The sequence below is a fragment of the Hipposideros armiger genome, unplaced genomic scaffold, assembly GCF_001890085.2.
Source record: "Hipposideros armiger isolate ML-2016 unplaced genomic scaffold, ASM189008v1 scaffold_863, whole genome shotgun sequence".
Classification (NCBI taxonomy): Eukaryota; Metazoa; Chordata; class Mammalia; order Chiroptera; family Hipposideridae; genus Hipposideros; species Hipposideros armiger.
In genome coordinates this window covers 585391-594276 of record NW_017732213.1, presented here as the reverse complement: position 1 = coordinate 594276, position 8886 = coordinate 585391, and positions in this window count along the sequence as shown.

The following is an 8886-nucleotide window of genomic DNA, read 5'->3' as shown; positions in this document are numbered from 1 at the left end:
AGGTTAGAGAATCACCAAAATCCCAAACACTTGAAGGACAGGTAGATGAAGATGGAGAATAAGGACATTTCAGGTTGAGATTCTATTCTGAAGAATGGCATGGAGAACAAGAAAAAACCAAACAGGAGGGGTTTACCAGAGGCAAAGAGAATAAATGTGCATTCAGACACAATCAATTCAGTTAGAAGTTTTATTCTTTTGACTTGGGGCTCACAATTGAATATCCCAGTCTTATAAGAACTCGATAAACCTGACATCTCATGTTACAATAATGCCTGAAATTAGAAAACCTAACCATCCAGGTTTGACCAGGATGGAGCGGTTCCCAAGGCACAAATGTTCAGTATTGAAACCAGGTAAGTCCCAGGTAAATAAGTTGATCACCCTACCTGCAGTCATGAAACAAGTACCTCATGATGTCTTACTGGGTTTGTTTTACTTTAATAAAAATGCTAGACTAAAATTATCTTATATTCCTATAACCTGTTTTAGTGAGTATTTTCATACATATTAATGATCACAATTGCTCTTAGCTTAATAATTCCCAACCTCGACTATACATTAGAATCACTTGGGGAGCTTTTTAAAATCTGGATACCTGGGAATTAACCCCACAAATTAAATCAGACATGTACTCCCTGCTGAGTACAATGCACAGCTGAGGTTGAAAACCCCTGACTTTGGTTTAATACTAAGGAGTTCAATTTTCCAGAAGATGAACATGGAGTTTTAGAGCATTAAGGTCACACCATTATTTCGCATCAGAGTTGGGCCATGATCCCTAATCTTCTATAGAGATGAAGAAGTTGCATTGACACCTAAAAGTGCTGAGATTCAGATAAATAATTAAGAATCAAAATCTCTCCCTGCCAGACCATACAGTTTGTCTTAGGAGTAGATTAAGAGGTTAAAGAAGGAAAATAAAAATAATTACAGTAATAATGTAGCTAAGCCTCATTGTTTTAGCATCAAGGTTGATCCCTTAGGAGAGACTTTACTGGTCACATAAATCATACACTTGAGGTGAGAAGATGAGATTTCTACCTCCATCCTTGCTACCAAAGAGTATACTTCAGGGAAAACGAGTTACAGTTTGACTCATGACTAGATTCATATTTTACTGTGTGATATTCACAATTTAAGTTCAAAGCTGACTCATCTACACAAAATTGGAGTTTTTAGAAGGAGGAGCAGTAAACAAAAGGAGGATCGGAGATTAGAAAAAGAGCAAAGATGGGTAACAGTCATGGGAGAGGATCAAATGGAGAAATAGCAATTGTGCAGTCTGATGCTGCTTCTCTGTTCTTCCACAGAATCTTTCCTTTTTAATGAGCTCTGGAGTTAAATCAGGTTTGAGGGATACACCTATGTGGATGGGAGAATTGTCCCATCTCCGTTATATCAGGAATGCTTCAATATCTCTATATTCACTCTAGGCACCCTCTGGGGATAGAAAGATATAGACGGCATCCTTTCTGCCCTAGGGAAGGCTATGAACGAGCCAGAGTTTGCTAGGCCTGTCTTCACTTCTTAGTACAAACTTAGCCTTCTTATTCATGGGAAATGAAAGGCTCTTAGGGACTGTACCGCCATCTTTGATAAATCAAATACTCACATCTCAAAATGAAATATCCTAGGTGGTACTGTTTCTCTGCCTTACTTCCATATGATGACCATGAAGTATTAGCAAGAATTGGGACCTCAGCCAATTGATCCACCGAGGTAAACGCTGGCCCATTGAACTTGGAACTTGCATTTTAAGCCTGGGAACATCCTGCGAGTGACACCCAACAGGTGAGCAAAATTCGAACAGAAGCTCCATGACAGGAGAGCCAGGGGAAGTTGTGAGGTTTGTGTTACTATCCAAATGCTGAAATGCAACTCACCCCCTGCTTGTGAAGCCTGGAATAGGACTGCATCTTGCCAGAGAAAAGGCTATTGGCTTTTTTTTTTTTTTTTCCCCGTCTAATTCACACTAAGGCTCGGTTTGTTCTCAGTGGTTCCTGGACTCTGGTTTGATGTGATGTAACAGAGGTCACCTAAACATATTCCATGTAAACATGAAACAGTGTAAAAGGGGTGGTTGAGGACCACATTTGCCTGTATTAGAAACACATCTGAACTCTATCAATCATCTCAGTGTCGCGTCCCGCACAACATGAGCAGTGGGAGAACGAGAGGGGGCGGCAAAGGGTTAAGAAATAAAAGAAACAGCAGTCAAGAGTTAAATGAGTGTGGGGCCAAGGGTCTTCAGCCTCGTGGACTAAGAGCCCCGAATGGGGCCGACACACCCAGAAGTAGCATTGTTCTCTCCACAGTCTGTGAGTCTCATTCCTGAGAACTTGCTCAAGCCAGATTACACATGCCTGCAAACTGCTATTACCAAGAGTCCGCCCTGTGGGGATAAGACAGATGCTCTGCCTTCACACAGTCTATATGCAAAAGACCTCACGAAGATAAGATTATTGTGTTGAGGACAGATACTATCACACCATCAGGTCACTTCCCAAGAAGGTTGAGGGAAGGAATGTAGCCACAGAGGTAGAAAACCTCCAGTCTTTTTGGAGGGCGAGTGAGGGCTCATGCCCACCTCCATCAGCCCCGATGGCCTCCACCTGACCATGCCTGCCTTATGTTGTTCCTCCCACAAGGAATCTTACCCATCATTGACTAACCGGCCATCCTTTGGAGCCAAACAGGGAGACACAAGGTGTATGAGCACTGTCCTCAAAAGGGTCAGTTTAGGGTTAAGTGTGGGGGGACAGACAGCTGCACAGCTGTGTGGCAACATCATAGAGTTTAAATTCAAGGTTACTTAGGAGAAACTAAGCAGGAAAAGAATTCTAAGACTTAGAAACATCGCAAAGGAAAAATCTTTTTAAAAATTAGGTGTATCTAAAATAGGACAATAATGATTATTTAAACTGTGAAAACAAGAGCAAAATAGTTATGGTCTTCAGGAACCTCCCAAAAAATACAAGCTTATCATTTTTTTAAAGATAAATTGCAAACCTTAAGGGGTACCTAGACATGGAACCCTGAACTGGATGCACGAATTTCAAGTTTGCCAACAAAGCAACCATCCATGTAGACATACTTTTGGCATAGAAGTTAAGCCAACTCCCTGAACTATAAAACATATGGTCACATATGTTTTAAAGTCTAACCATAGAGCAAGAAATCCTATAATGTACCAGCCTTAACAAGAGTATGTCCATGTTGGAAAGTACATCATTATGCAAGACCAGACACTTATCCAAAAAGACTGCATACAGCTGTACATCAGTAGAGGAGACTTGCTTTGCATTATGTTTAAAGAGCTGTGTGAAAGACAGACAAACCAGAAATGATGAGAAAACAAAAGGCGGAATGCATGGAAACTCTCTAAAAGGAAACATATTAAGCCATAAAATTATTCTAAAAATTGGAAAGGGTAACATCCTCAGCAACGTACAAGTTGTATCGTTGGCTAAGGTGCTGGAGGTGACAGAACCCTGAGCTGCCTGTAACAACTTGTAGGTAGACGAGAGTGAGAAAATATTCGCACACCAGGTAAACCGATTCTGTCTACAGTTGTTTGATATCTAGTCAGCAGGGAGTGAGTGAATGTCATAGAGCTTAAGATGGTTTATTTCAATAGTTCCAAGAAACTGCAACCTGGAGACTAACTATTTGTCACTTAAAGATATAAGTATTGCCATTGTAAGTTGACTTAACACACCAAATTGGCCATAACTAAGCCATTGACCATGACCTTACTGACTGAGACCTAATTATTTCAACCAGTATGCAGGTGTCCTTAAAATTAGAAACAGAGTAAACGTATTCCTTTTTGTAAAAATTTATTTTTACAAGTAAAATTGAGTGACTCTACTAAACAAACTTTAAAACACCATGAAGTCTCAATTTGCTGCTACAACTAGCACTACCCTTATAGTTTGTTATAAGATTAAATGCTAAAATGTGTAATGCACTCTGAGACAGTGTGTGTTCCATACCAGGCACTTAGTATAATGTTACTGTAATGTTGACTCCTCAATGAAAGTGTTCTCTCATACTCCAATATCCCATATAATCAAATTTCTCTTTCATTACACCCATCATTCTTTACTAGTACATGTTGAATGACCTAACTAAACTCTTAGCTTTATAAAAATAGGGTTTTTTTGGTAGGAAAATTTCTTGCTCAGCTGGTAAACTTGAAGGATTTTCCTTCGGATTATCTATGCAGTCAGAGCCATCCCTTCAAGAGGGGATTTATCCTGCTCTACATAGCGCATTTCACTCGCTCATAGCTTACCTCTCAGATGTATCATGGTTGGGGTGAGAAAGTTCTTGAGAATAATCTCTAGCACTTGCAACTCTGTAGAAGCCTACCCTGTTTAACTCCACTCATGTGCTAAAGCTGTTTGTTCGTTCATTATTTTCATTGCTTGTGGAATATGGTATAGGTGTGAAATCCACGAAAGAAGGGAATATTTTAAAAATCCAGTCTTGGACACAGACAAGAAAGTAAAACAGGCAAATATGACTTTAGGATTACAACAATCTATACTACAAAGAACACAAGGCACACTGAGAGAATGATGCGAGCTAAGACCTTACAGGATGCAAAGATGACTTTCATGCATGGACCTAGGCTGAGATGAGAGCATGGGGCAGTGATTGGGAAGAAAATCAGTTTGTAAAAAGTTCCTGCATCAGGAAGAAGCTGAGGGTATTTGAGGAACTAATTGGAACAGAGTGGTCCAGAAAGGGATTAACATCGAATGATGTGGAAGAGATCACATAGGGCTTTATAGGACAGAGTAAGGATTTTTTTTTTAAATTCTAATTGGAAACATTTAGGGCCTTTAACCAGAAGCATTTTGTAACCAGATTTATGTTTTTAAAAATCACTCTGTGGAAAGTGAGTTGTTGGAATAAGAAAATAATGTGCTGTTACCAGACAGCAAATTTGACTGAAAATCAGTGGGAACAGTGGGTTTAACATGTGTTCCCATCATTTACTAGAGAATTCTTAAGTCTGGCCTGAGTTCCAAATGGGAAAAGAACTGACAGAAACATAAACCCAGGGGGTAGTTCATGTCTTTATCAATGTATATTCAAAAACTGTTGAAAAAATAAAGGAATTAGAATTCCTTTTCATTCCAAGGGGTAGAAAGACTCCATTTCTTCTCTATGTTCAGCTACCACTGAGAATTGAAGGGGAGTGGACTGTTGCCATGTTCTCTCCTTTGAATTCCAGAAGCAGAATAAATGGGAATTTACAATAGTCATATGTGCCATTATTAACAGACATTATGTATATGTTCCAGGGGAACACTGAGTAGTAACACTGAAAACAACTAAATGACTTATTCATTATAATCGCCATAGAGTCAGACGTGCACATCTTAGGATCAGTATTTTTCGTCCCTATGAGCTACAGTTTTCCAGCACATCATAATGACTGTGTTTTACAATTGAATCCGTTAATCTGTTATGGGAACCATTCATTACACATGCAGGGCCTGGGGTCCAAATTCAAGATCAAACATAACCTAAAATATTCTACCCAGTAAGTCTCCAGCATGTCTTTAAAGTTTTTGATTTATTCTTCTGGGTCATAATTTTAACAAGATTCTTAAAAATCTTCACCTTTGGATTTGCACTTAACTTTTTCCTTAAAATTATTTACATACTACTGATTATTACCTAAGTGACATCAGACAGCATTTGATTATTAAACTCAGCACATGCATTCTCCTTCTAGTCTTAAATAACTGTTCAAATATTATCACAACTTTCAAAATACCTCTCCGTAGTGGGCAAGTCATATACTTCATATTTTATTAGAAGATATGAGGTTGACAGGGGCCAGCATAATTACACACATGGCCATGCCAAAAAGAAAAGCAACCTCTAAATTCTTTTTTTTTTTTTTTTAGCTGAGCCATCCCGCCACCTGTTGGCAGCTCACGGCTGCTCAGCTCGGGCTGACTCGAACCGCTNGAGCTTAAACATTTATCACTTGGCTCTGACTTCCCTGCCTAGCACTGCACCTGCAGGCTGACAAGCACCTTACATCCATCATAGGTGAGAACAGGACAGTCCCCAATTGCAACAGCAACCCACTGCAAGCTGACATCCATCTTAGATGGCAATAGGACAGTTCCCAGGAGAAGACAATTGTAATGGCAGCTGCCCTGCAAGCTGACAAGCACCCTACATCCTGCATGGAAAAATATAAAACCCCAGCACTCCTTCTCATTGGCGTAGCTGTCTCTATTGGACTCTGCCCTGGCACAACTCCATTCACCAGTATCTCTCACTTAACCCTCTGTCTCAGCAGCTGTCTCCATCAGACTGGCAAACTTGTGCCAGTTCCAAACAGAGCTCTCTCTCTCTTTTTGACTGTCAATAAAATTTTGCTTACACTTGTACAGTCTTGTAAATGCTTTTACATTCTGCAAATGACCAGGGGTTAATTCTACACCAAGACAGCAGTGGTCCTTATACTTTAATGTGATACACACAAGTCACTGAGAGGTTTTATTAAAAATCAGATCCTGGTTCTGTTAGTCCAGGTTGGTGCCAGAGACAAACAATCTCCCAGGTGATTCAATGCTGCTGGTCCTCAGACCGACTTTGAGTATCAAGGCTCTAAGATCAATTCTGTATGGCTCTGGAAGCCTCCAACCTGTTTTTGTGATCCTTTCAATTATTTTACAAGTATATGATTACTCGAATTAAATTCCTTCTGATTTAGCATACCCAAAGTGATTTCTATTTCCTAACTGAATATTGAATGAGCCCTGGACAATAGTTCAGCTAATTCATGTAACATATTACTGAGAATCTACAATATGCCAAACTCAATTCTAGGAGCTAATAATGCTAGAGTGGCAATCAAAACAAGGCAAGATCTGTTTTTGTGAAGTTTATATAATATCAGGGAGAGACAGTCAACAAATAAATAAATGTATCTGGCAGTAAAAAGTGCTTTTAGGCTAAAGGATGATAGGCTGATCAGGGACCTATGCTTAGTCAATCTCTCTGATTGGCTGATGTACAAACATACTGATGCTTGAGTCTTAGAGAAGGAGAAAAGTCAGGCTGTTGTAATTTCCACACTGGGACTGCTGGTCTCCTATGTACATAAAAGGCCCAGACTTGAGAAATCAGTAAAGAAGGCCTAAGTAGGTCTCTCCTTCACCCTGAAGGTGTTAGTCAGGGGAAGTAAGTCCTAGAAAATATGTCCTAAACAGCCAGATAACTCAACAGACAGCCCATAGGGCTTCAAAGTCTGGTAAAACCTTTACAGTTGTGAAAAAAGGGCAGCATGACAATGAAGTCAATGCAAAGCAAGAAAGAAGGGTGAAAAGATAGAGGGAAAGAAGGAGGGAAGAAGAGGAATGAGGAAGAGTTTGAAAAAGAATAAATATTCTTTTTGGGGAAAGGGAAGAGAATGGTTCTCTGCAAGTCATGAAGCTCCACCCTACTGATCAGAGAAGGTTTTGTGTGAAGTGTTTATAAAATCTCTTCCAGGGGGGCAGGAAAATGACCCAACAGAGTAAACTGGATTTGCTGAATCCCCATATTTCATTCCTAAGTGTGTCACCTCTGGTTAGCCATAACTTTGATGAGCCTTAGTAGTAGCGCCAGTGTAGCCATACTTCCTGGAGAGGATTTCAGAAAGTATATTAGTGTGGAACCCATGACAAATAAGAGAGCTCACCAGGATTTGTGTGCCATCCCTTCTCCTGTTATTTGCCATTCTAAGGTGATAATTTTCTAGGAGCTGTTGGCTCCAGGAGAGCCTGCCCCTGAGGTAAAAGCATCAATTTTGTACTCTGAGCAGCTAAGTCAGGCCCAGACAAGGAGCAAATCCACTTTGTTCTCATTCTCTCCCACTTAATCTTCTACTGCAGCTGTAGTTATGGCAAAGGGTAGTACTTAACATTGTTTTGAAGTTTCAAGTGGATTATGGTTAACTTTTATTCATTGATTATGTTCTACCTTGTTTCACAAGTACTTCAAGACTGCTTTAAATAGCCATATATGATACATGAAAGCATAAACTTAAGATTAATAAAGCATGTGAAAGGAAGAAAAACAAGAAGTAGGGTAATCAATGTGGGGTCAGAAATAAGATTACAATTAATGTCATCACGGCCCTTTTGCTTTTGGTTCTGAGATTTCTGACAGTCAAACGTATGGGCCACCATGTTCCAAAATCGGAAACCAGTCCATCAAATGAGAACAATTACCTACTAAAAAGATAGACACTCTTACTTCTAAGATCAGACATGAAAATCTTGCTAGAAAAAACACTGCAAGAAATAAGGATCCATATCCTTAACAGACACACAATGGAAGTTCTTGTCTTCAGCATAGCCTGATGGACCATTCTTAAATTAAATCAACAAAATCAATTCTGAGATGACGGTGGGGGAGGGGACAATATTTTCATGTCTATTGGGATTATTTGTCACACAACTGAAATTCTTTTCAAGGTTATATATTAGCATTTAGTGGGAAAAAGAAGAGTTTTGCAATGAGACAGTTCTGGATTTAAATACTAGATTTAGGAGTCCTGTGATAGGTAGTTTCTGAAAGGGCCCCCAATAAACCCCACTTCTTGTTAGTCAAGCCCTTGTATAATTCCCTCGCCTTGAGTGTGAGCTACGCCTAGTGATTTATTTCTAATGAATAGACTATAACAAAGGTGATGAGCTATCCCTTCTGAGATTAAGGCTGATTTCCATCTTGCTAACACAATCTCTCTCTCCCTCTCCCTCCCCCCTTTCCCTCTCACTCATCATTGAGAGGATGAAAAGATTTGGAGTAAAATAGTGGTAATAAGTACAAAACATTGTGAATGTACTGGGGGTGCCAAAAAAA